This window comes from Echinops telfairi, unplaced genomic scaffold (genome assembly GCF_000313985.2).
Source record: "Echinops telfairi isolate 266 unplaced genomic scaffold, ASM31398v2 ScPeMD7_7427;HRSCAF=8465, whole genome shotgun sequence".
In the NCBI taxonomy this organism is placed as follows: Eukaryota; Metazoa; Chordata; class Mammalia; order Afrosoricida; family Tenrecidae; genus Echinops; species Echinops telfairi.
In genome coordinates, this window is record NW_022111327.1 from 4187554 (window position 1) to 4197722 (window position 10169).

The 10169-nt window shown below is 44.7% G+C and overlaps 1 non-coding gene across 1 annotated transcript; it reads right to left on the reverse strand.

The window, feature by feature from the left end:
* Positions 1 to 2057: 2057 nt before the first annotated feature.
* Positions 2058 to 2164, reverse strand: LOC115872619. The gene has a single exon (XR_004047957.1). It is a non-coding gene; the product is annotated as a U6 spliceosomal RNA (small nuclear RNA).
* Positions 2165 to 10169: the final 8005 nt, after the last annotated feature.

Here is a 10169-nt window from a genome sequence, read left to right on the forward strand (position 1 = left end):
ACTGGCCTTCATGAAATGATCACAGAAGATAATGGTGCTACCGCAAAGTGTGATGAAGGAAGCAGAGGGGGCGTGCCTGGCTATCGATAAGAATCGTGTCTGGGGTCTTAATGACTTGTATTCAAATAAGAAGCCATCTAAGTGAGGAGTCAATTAAGACTATATGGAAGAAGCACGCCAGCTTGTGTGATCCAAAGATGACAAAAAACAAAATTCAAATATGATGAAAGGGAAAGTATCAGAGCTTAAATTATGAACACTCAATTTATAAACACTACGGAAGACAGTGGGAGCCCAAAACTGATCTGCAGAGCACCTAGTCAGATTAAGCCATGGGCAGATCCCCTCTAGCCATAGGCAAGGGTCTCAAGCAGCCTTACGATCAGACAGAGATCATTGCAAACTTGATTATGCTGGATCGAAATTGATACTTGGTCAGTTGCCCTCCCTCTAGACCCAACTTGAATTTGTTTTAGAAGCAAATATCTCTTGCTTGTTCCATGACAAAAATTTCCTCCCTGACTTTTTAAGTATTAATGGTTATCTTTTCTCTCTCACTCATTATTTGTATTTTTATCTTTATGTTGTTGTTGTTATTATTTTATACTTACCACTGTATTTATTTTTTGTTTTTTATGGTTTCTCTTAAGTTTCCCAGTTTGTGAAGCACAGAAGGTCTGGATGCATAGAGATAAGAACTGAGGCAAGGGTTTATGGGGGATTTAGAGGTGGGGTGGGAGAAAGGGAGGGTGAGGGATTTCAGGAGTGAACAATGAAGGCGGGAGCGGGGGAGGGAGCACTAAAACTGATTGTGATTACACAGCTCATCTTAAAGGCGATTTAACTATGGGGGTGGGTACGATGTTCTACAATTGATTGTGGTAATGATTGTGCAATTCTTAATATGATCAAACAATTGAATTATTGACTTGTAATGATCGGTGGATTAGGTGCCAATACAAATGTCTATGAGAGAAGGGTTCTCTCACAGAGTATTATGTAAATTAAATGAGGTCATGCAAATAAAAGCCCTTATGAGCTCCAGTAATTGTTCAGTAAGTTTTGCTTTCCTTAAACATCAATTTCACTTTCCCACTTCCTTATCCAGGAAGCCTTTAGTGCATAAAAGCTCAAAACAATGAATCTTGAGATGTCAATAAAAAATAGGAACTAATGTTTTCATTGCAAAGGAAAGACATGGTTACAAACATTCAGGCTGTGAAAATGGTATCCCATGAAACGGAAGTCTCTCTCCCATCCCAGGCCATAGCTGCCCCACCCCCACTTCCTCTTTTTTTCTAGAGGCAGCCACTTTTCACCCATTTTCAGGGTTCTATGCGTCTGTATACTTGTATTTCACTCTCTTTTCTCTACCAATGGGAACATACTAAACACGCTGTTCTGCATCGTCATGCACCAGTTTTAGCTTCCAATTGCCTGGCTGCAGTAGGATACAGACAGTTGATCCTGAGGGTCCTTATTTATTTATTTATTTTTAACATTTTAGTAGGGGCTCATACAACTGTTATCCTAATCCATACACACATCAATTGTGTAAAGCGCATTTGTACATTGTTTCTCAAAACATTTTCTCTCCACTTAAACCCCAGACATTAGGTCCTCATTTTTCCCCTCCCTCCCCGCTCCCCCCTCCCTCATGAGCCCTTGATAGTTTATAAATTGGTAATATCTTGCCCTGTCCGACATCTTCCTTCACCCCCTTTTCGGTTGTCTGTCCCCCAGGAGGAGGTCACAAACAGTTCCATGTAATCAGTTCCCTCTTTCCTACCCATTCTCCCTTTACCCTCCCTGTTTGCCTGGCTGCAGTAGGATACAGACAGTTGATCCTGAGGGTCCTTATTTTTTTTTAAAAAAAGTCATTTGGTAATTTGTTGCTACTGCTATTGTCAAGGATGTTGGTCATTGCATCCCCCGCCTCCCCCCTACCCCGGAGGACTTCCTGTCTGATCGTAGAACTTAGAACAGTTATCCTGCTGAGCAATTTGTTTGTTTCGATCTCCTGGACATGGTAAATTTCTTTGTTTGTTTGTTTGTTTTTAAATATGGAACGCTTCACGAATTTGCGTATCATCCTTGCACAGGGGCCATGCTAATCTTCTCTGTATCGGTCCAATTTCAGTATATGTGCTGCCAAAGCGAGCACGGACATTGTAAATTTGTGTAACAACAAGATTTCCACTTTCCTGTTTGCTGCTGGAATCCTTTGTGGCCCACATGCTGCAGGAGAGGTGGTTTTGTCTAGTACATATTTCTCGACTCTACGCCATGTTCACTGTTGGTTTACAATTTTGACCTGTTCTGTGTGCCCTTGGCAGCTACCCGAAATCTTTGCTGGGGGTTCTGGAAAGATGAGTGTGAAATAAAGAAAGAAATAGCTGCTTGGTTTTACTCATTTCACTACCTACCTACACACACACACACACACACACACACACACACACACACACACCACTTCCCACTCAGGGGAACTCCATGCATAACAGTAGATGGGAACAAGGCTGAAACTGGTCACCTATGAGACAGGCCAGTAGTTCAGACCACTATTACAGGGATTCCAGAATTTGTTTCCAGTCCCCAAAGAAATCATCCTTCTGTGGGAGAATTCTGATTCCTGTGTGAAGGCCAAACTGGCGATGCGTGAGCAGAGCACCTGGTTGCTTGCATAGCAACTTAGCCAGCACAAATTCCTAACTCCTTCATGGCCTGGTCTTCCCACTGATCTGCTGTACTTTAGCCTCATGTTCCACAGAATAGAACTAAGTCAAGTAAGTGTTGGACTGCTGCTCCCCACAAGGTTGGTGGTTCAGACTCAGAGGACTGATGAAGCTGTCCGCTTTCTGTATTAGTATGGGTACTTTGGAGAAACAAATTCACAGCAACTCATGTATAAGAGAGAGTTTTATGTAAAGAAAAGGTGCATCATGAAAACATCCCAACTCAATGCTGCCCAATCCCACATGTCCAACATTAACCCATCAACCCAATACCAGTCCACAAAGTGCTCCACTTCACAAAACAGAGGCAATGATGCCGACTGCAGGAGGAAAGCTGAGTCGGTGAACGAATAAGCATCTCAGCACTAGCAGGGGTCTCCACGTGGCTGCTCCAGCACCCAGGCCTGCATCGGGATAGGTCCATGTGGCTTCTCCTTGGGGATGTCTTGTAGGAAGTCAATCTTGCAAGCTGAAGCAGGGAACTGCTAAGGCAGCTGCACCCTGGTGCAACCATCACAAAGCAAGAGACCCGAGAACTAGAAAGGCGAGGCTCACCACCCATTTATCCCTCCGCCTTTCAATTAGCCCCACATGTGATTATCGGCCAGGCTGGCACAATTAACTAAGTCACTCTCCTGCAGATTTACAGTCTCAGAAACTCAAGACGAGCTGGAATCAACCTGAAGGCAGGGGTAACTCTTTTCAGACTACCAGCCAGAGATTTATTCAACCCCCCACCAATTATATCATTATTCATCACCTTAACCTTTTTCCTTCCAATTGTATCGCTCACTAGAGCTTCATTGATTACCATGCAAATGATGACTCACCATCCAGATGCATATAGTTGATCCCGATTGTTCCCCTTGAGCTCCAGGCCTGACGGCATTACGTGGTGTCTTAAAATAGTGCTTCTAAATGAACTTTTGTCCCTCTTTCTTTCTAAGATAGGGGGGCCCTGGTGGCATTGTGGGTTATGTGTTTGGATGCTAATGGCAAAGTCAACAGTTTGAAGCCACCAGCCACTTCACGGGCAAAAATGAGGCTTCCTCTTCCTGTCAAGATTGACAGTCTGAGAAACCATCAGGGTACTTCCAGTCTCTTTCCTGGAGTCACTGTGAGTCGGAAGCAACCCTGTGGCAGTGAGGTTGGTTTGGTTTCTTAAACAAAACACAGTTCTTTTTTTTTTCACTAAACAGTTTGATTAGCACTTCATTCACATGTCACATGATTCAATAATTCAATCATATCAAGAAGAGTTGTACAATGATCACCACATTCAATTTTAGAATACTGTATATTCTTCTGCCTTGTACTTGATGTTATTCATGTAATTATTTATTTTTTCTAATTGTGGCAAAAATATACACAAGAAAACTTTCTCCAATTCCACTACTTCTACATGTATAATTCTGTGCCATTGCTTATACTTAGTTTTAAAATTTTTATTAATTGGGAGTTAATACAGATATCATATCATCCCATAGTTCAATTACACGAAGTACCATAGAATTGCTACCAGAATCAGTTTCCAAACATTCCTTCTCTTTCTGGGCTCCTTGACATCGTCTCCCTTTTACTACCCCCCACCACCACTGTCCCCTCTGCCCTGTGAAACCCTTATTCTACTTGCTGTCCCTATAGGTTCAAATCCTGAGTTTCACAGACTGAATAACCAAACACATAACACAACTCCAAGAGTGTGACCTCCAATGACACAACACCTCCGAGATACACCCTACCGTGAACAAACAAACCAAAGTACAGAACATGTTGAAAACCAGATCTGGTCCAGCGTGCATCACAGGGGGCATCACCGGACAAAGCAAAACACAATCTTTGAAAGAATTGTCTGCACACATAACTTCACTTTCTCACTTCCTAATCACCCTTCTTTTTGAATCCGGGCATTTTTCAACCCATTCCAATTCAGCTTCCGTCTCGAGCACACCACCCAGACTGGTGGTGTCAAAGTCCCTGTGTACTTACTCCAAGCTACCAACTCCCGGGGTCTAATCCCTGACTTCAACTCACGAGGCCTCTCAGTGCCATTGACCACCCTGATCACTTCTTGAAACTCTTTCTTCACTTGTTTTTTGACATTCCACTACGTCTTCCTGCTTGTTTTTTCTCCATCACTTCATTGCTTGTTCCTTCTCGTCTCCTTTCTCAGGCCCTTCTAACCTTCCTGCTCTCTAAACATTGGGCCACCCCAAGGCTTAGGCCTTCCCTTCTTCATCTACCACCTGTCCTTAGCTGCCATCACTCTGTCTCCTTGTTGACGCCTCTAAAACACACGGCCCCACTGCACACTTCTTTTCTGAACTCCAGAAGCTTCTAGCCAACCACTGACATGACACTTCCCAGATGAGTAAGCACTCAGTGGCTGATCCAAAGGTTGGGACTCACACCTGGATGCGCGTGTGTATGTGTGTGTGTGTGTGTGTGTGTGAGAGAGAGAGAGAGAGAGAGACCCAGGAATTTTCGCCAGCAAAAATGCTACTTTTGGAAAGCTTTGGGATGAGCTCGACATTGTCCTCTTGTACTGCTCTGGGTCAGAATCAACTCAATAGCATGCACTGTCTGTGGAAAAAAAACCTCCTAGTCATCCTTGACATCTCCTCCCCAAGTCCTGCCAATTCTCCTCCCTAAACCCAGCCACATTCCCATCCCTGCTCACCGCCACCTTGGTCCAAGTCACCATGTGCTTTTTTCCTGGGACTCTCCAAGGGCCTTTCTGCCCCCATTCTTGTCCCTAGAACCTACTCTTCACCCAAGATGTATGAACCAATCACCAGATGTCTGAACTCCCTGCTACAAATCTTTAACCCACTGCCCCAATGCTCCACATCAAGTATTTTCAAATGGATGTTTATTTTCAAATAGTGAAGCTTTGAAAAATGAGATTAAAAAAAAAAAGAACACAGGTGAATGTGGAAGTCCAGAACCTGGGGCGGGCTGGAGGCAGTACTGCTCCCCTCAACCCCTCCTCCACTATCACCTCGACTCCCACAGCAGTTGCTTCAGGCGGCTCTGTGGCAGGCCAATCATCTTGGAAGCTCCATTGGAAAGCCCGCAGGAGAAAGTCCAAACTCGTAGACCCCACAAACCAGAGCAGCCTCAGCAGCTATTACAAGGCACTTCTGTGTGATCTGGGCCCTGCTTCCCCAAGCCTCTCATGTCTTGCCACCTCTACGTTCCTTGCTCCTTATGCCCTAGCTACACCCAACCCCCAGCATGCCCTTGACCCCCACTCCTCACTCCCAGCAGTCTCACCCTGAGCAGACAAATGAACTGTCTTGTCCCCCCTGCCAGGCTTTTCTTCATCTGACAGATTTCTCACTTAGGTTCAGTGCTTCCCGACTCCTTAGGCGGCGTTAGCTAGACCTTTATAGTTCTCCCAGAGCACAGCATTCTCTTGGTCTGGCTCCCTCCAAGGCAAGGATCTTACTTTGCTTATCACTTTTTACCCAGCATGTAGCAGTGACTGGTTTATAACAGGTGCCTAATGTTTGGAAAATGGCCCAGTGGCCCAAAGTGCTGGCTTTGACCTCATTCATATGGTACTTTAACCAACTGGCCTATCTAGATAGGGCTCTCTTGACTGATAAGCATGAACCGCACTGGGCCCGATCTCTTTCCTGGTCAGGAAGTCTAAAACAATATATCCCTCTTCCAAAGGCTCCTGAAGGGGATGAGAGGTCTCTCAAGGTTAGCTGCTTTTCGGAGCCCTCTCTTCCTTGAGTGGGGCGCCAACAGGACCTCCAGGTTACGACACACAATGAGTACAATGTATTGGGCTACAGGACTGACAAGCACAGCCTCTAAGTAGATGTCCTCAAACTACGGCCCGCGGGCCACCGAGGACATTTATCCAGCCCGCAGGGAGTTTTTGCCCCGTTTGTTTTTTTTACTTCAAAATAAGTTATGTGCATTGTGCCCAGGAATTGGTTCATAGTTTGTTTGTTTTTTTAAAAACTATAGTCCGGCCCTCCAACGGGTCTGAGGGACAGTGAACTGGCCCCCTGTTTAAAAAGTTTGAGGACCCCTGCTTAGATTGTCTACACTAACTTTAATAAAAACATGACGCATAAGGATGGGTTGGGGGAGGGAAATTATGGCCTGAAAAAACTATCCCGCAGGTGGGGGGGGGAGAGAAAGGGGAGCGAGAAGTCTATACATTCAACACCAACCCTCCCGAGAAAATGTGCTGAGGTGGCTCCCTACCCCCCCTGATGTTTGTTGTCCAAAAGGCAGCGGGGGAGAGCAAGGCGGCTTACAAATTAACAGCTCCTGTTTATTTAGCGTCCAGTACATGCCAGGCATTGCACTGAAGGCTTTATGTGAGTTATCTCATTTAATTCCTCATAATCCCTTAAGGGAGGTAAGCTATGATCGCCTGCATTCTACAGACAGTGAAACGGAGGCCCTGCTAGGGGAAGGATGTTGCCCAAGTTTACACAAGGAATGAGACAGGATTCAAACCTAGGCCGTCTGCCCCTAGAGCTCATGCTCAGCTCAGCTCAGCATCCCCATCGCACACTGCCCCCCTAGTTGAACGAATTGTTCCCAGGACATGGCGACTGTGGACCCGGCCCTTGGAGGTGGTGGGGGGAGGAGGATGACGAAAAAGAAAATGAGACTTGTCCTTAGGGAGAGAGAATGTGCCCATAAGTACAAGAGGTGTGTGTGTGGGGGGGGGGGGGATGAGGAACTTCTGCTATAGGAGCTGACACGGGCATGGAAGTAAAGTGGATTCTGGGCAGAAAGCATCGTTCTTTGAGGAGGGCATAGGCCACCAAGCTGCCTTCGGGGCCACAGGCAAACAGCTGCAACAGCAGCCGGGTCCACTAAGCTGGCAGCCCTCAAGAATGCAGGTGATTTTTTAGGTCCAGGGACCAAATATCAGACAGTAGCAATTAGTCACCCAGAGAGGGCAGGACAAAGATGCGGCTCTCTACTCAGACAAAGACTTACAGTCTGGGAAACCCACCAGGGCAGTTCTACCGTGCCCTCGAGCATGGGTTCTCAACCTTCCCAACGCTGCAACCCTTTCATGTAGTTCCTCAGATTGTGGTGACGCCCAAGCACACAATTATTTTTGTTGTTATTTCACAACTGTAATTATGCTGCTGTTATGAATCAGGTGACCCCTGTGAAAGGGTCGTTCGACCCCAAACGGTGTTGCGACCCACAGGTTGAGAACCACTGCGCTATAGGGTTGCTATGAGTCCGAACCAACTCGATGGCAGTGAATTTGGTTTTGAAGAGTGAGGAACCCTGAGTCACTACTCAATTGCTCATTCTTCGGAAAGGTCGGTGGTTCAGACCTACCCGCTGCTCTGTGGGAGAAAGATGGGGCAGTCTGCTAGACTAAAGATTCTAGCCTTGGAAAGCCGAGTGCAGTTCTACTCTATCCTATAGGGTAAGGTGACCAGACGTCCCAATTTTTTACAATTTGTTTTGCGTCCCGCGGCGTTTTAAAAAAGTCCCGATTTTTGGAAAGAATGCACGACAAGCTAGGGAATGGCAGGAGAACGGGAAGGGAATATACGGTTTTCGGCTGCCATGTGGCTATTTCGCCAGGATATGAGCTTTATATTATTTTTGTTAATTTTATAATGTTAAACTTTAATCATAACAAATAATTGTTGAGAATTGATTATCGAGAACTGCTTATCAAAGTTCGCATTATTGATCAGTTGTTAGAAGAATTCGACCACCATTGTTTGGACTTAATGAACAATGGCATTTTTTGGCATTGACAACGACGAAAACATTTTGTAACTGTCTCTCAGACGATATACATTGTACTGCATGCTAGTTAAACAAGTGATGTCAACAAATAAGCTATTCAGATAATTATCTATCTATTTATTTATTTATTTCGTGAATGCATAACATTTCTTAAATTTAGCAGACAGTACTGGAATGATGTGCAAAAAACAATCAATCATATTACTCAAAATTTCCCATATAATAATATTTCCGAAAATGATATTTTTAATGAGGTATCATTATTTAAAAACTGATAAGGAAAAGGTTAAATCTTGGGCATCAGCAAAAATCACAATAGAGAACAAATGGTTAGAAATATTTCATCATTTTGAAACAAACCATGTTCCATACAATAATGCATTAAAAATTGTGGAATCCGTGCTGTCCTTACGAGGAACTAATGCTGCGACTGAACGCGTTTTTTCTACAGTAAATAAAGTATGGACATCAGAAATTTCATAATTAAGGGTTGAGACTTTGAAAACCATTTTATGTGTGAAATATAATTTTACAAATTCTTGTGAAAATTTTCATGACCTTTTAAACGACAGCAATATACTAAAAAAATTCACTCAAATGAGAAATATGCCAAAGAATAAAATAATACTATACATAAATTTTTAATGTATTGTATTTGTAAATTGTACTTATGTTGAAATTTAAAATATATATTACAATACTAATTTTGCGTTCTATGAAAATTTTTGTTGCTCCATATAGACCAAATTTTTAACCAAGAACCCCACCCCCCGGTCAATGGTGTCCTGCTTTACCAATGTTAAAATCTGGTCACCTTACTATAGGGCCACCGGGAAGCCCGAGTGGTTTGCGTTCAAGTTTTGGAGAGGAGCTGCAGGGAGTACCTATTGCCTGGAGGGGGTGCAAGAGAGCTCCAGGACAGTGTTTCCATTCTTCCTCCCACCCCACCCCCCTTCCTCCAAAGATGCTCAATGACCTCCCCCCGCCGCTGAAAGCGCTGCCCAAGCGGAAGCCCTTGGGTGTGGCCTGACTCCCAGGGAGTCCTGGGGAATCCCTATAGCTGAACAAAGGTCAAGCTTGGCTCTGCTAGAGACTTTCAAGGAGTCTGTCCTCCCCTGTGGGGCTTCTGCCAGACCTCTGCAGTGACGACCCAAACAAGCACAAACGCTCGCCAAACCTACTACTCCATCAAGTTCATTCCAACTCCTTTCACTCCCTGCCATTGACTAGGATCACCTGTAGTGAGCCTATAGGACAGAGCCCTGGTAGCATAGTGGTTACCTGTTCGAACTCACCAGCCTCTCTGAAGGAGAAAGATGGAGCTTTCTACTCCTATAAAGAGTTACAGTCTCAGAAACTCAGAGCCAGTTCCATCCTGTGCTATACGGTCGGCATGAGTCAGAATTGGTGCCATGGCAGGGAGTTTTGAAATGGGAAAGGCTACAAACATTCAATACCGCCTGGGCCCTCAATCCTTCATAGTTAATAAGAATCATGCTACCAATAACCACCAAGAGCCTTGTTGGAATCGTAGGTTGCACACTATGTTACCAACCACAAGATCAGCAGTTCGAACCCACCACCCTCTCCATGGGACACAGATGAGGCCTGTCTGCTCCTGCAAGGATTTAGTCATGGAACCCAAAGGAGCAGTTCTACTCTGTTCTCTAGGCTCAC